This window comes from Gavialis gangeticus, unplaced genomic scaffold (genome assembly GCF_001723915.1).
Source record: "Gavialis gangeticus isolate Ggan-Ray unplaced genomic scaffold, GavGan_comp1, whole genome shotgun sequence".
In the NCBI taxonomy this organism is placed as follows: Eukaryota; Metazoa; Chordata; order Crocodylia; family Gavialidae; genus Gavialis; species Gavialis gangeticus.
In genome coordinates this window covers 14,127,370-14,128,239 of record NW_017729006.1, presented here as the reverse complement: position 1 = coordinate 14,128,239, position 870 = coordinate 14,127,370, and the positions used below count along the sequence as shown (strand labels likewise).

General features: G+C 39.4%; 1 protein-coding gene across 2 annotated transcripts in view; it reads right to left on the bottom strand.

Annotated features, from left to right (window-relative positions):
- NEK11 (NIMA related kinase 11) overlaps positions 1–870 on the bottom strand; it is a 223,175-nt gene that overhangs the window by 119,978 nt on the left and 102,327 nt on the right. The window lies entirely within an intron of this gene.

The window sequence follows — 870 nt, the reverse complement described above, 5'->3', positions numbered from 1 at the left end:
ACCCTATCACAATAACCTATTTTGTGTCTTACACTTTAGGGTCTAAGATGCTCAATTCAGGAAACCAAGTCCTACTGAAATTAAATCAAGTAATATGCCTCTGGTTTAGGGTGTTGGGCTAAAGCAATCAAGAGTTTTATGAATGACAGTTTCACCCACAACAACCAGAGATGGATCCAGAAGGCTAACATTCACATCACAACCGAAGAACAATAACCCTCCACGCTACCAGCTTTGCCTTGACCCTGATCATGAACCCATTAAGAGAAATATTCTTTGAAAAAGGTGTATAAGAGAAGAAGGAAGCTACCTGCAAAGAGTGCTCATCTCAGAAGGGAAACAACAAGCTGGCCCACCATAACAGAGCCCAGCTGACCACCCTTGGCAACAGATCCAAGCCTGGTGAGAAACTGCAAAGACCAGGACCACTTCCTTGCCCGTGTTGGTGAGAAAACCACTGTTATGGCTCGTAAGTACTGGACTTGATTATAGCTTGTTTTGTTTGTAGATTGCAATAAGCCTACCTGTCATTTTCCTGTAAGAACTGGTTATTTAATTAGTAAAGCCTTTCTGTTAACTATCGACGGAATTGTCGTGTCAGTCTTTCTAAGCACTAGGCATCCCATTTTCTGTGCAACGAAGTGTGCAACAACAGGACTAAAATTCGTAGCGTAAAAATAAGAGTCCAAATCCTCTGAGTTTTAATGCAATGACGTGAATATTGCAGTTGGCAAAAAATGTATATAAAGAATAATAAATTTAAAGCATAACAGGATTAGAGAGTGGGGTTAGAAGTGTGACTAACTGTTAGAAAAGCCTGGGGATTAATTAAATTATTATATCCAGATATCAATTATGTATAAGGAATTG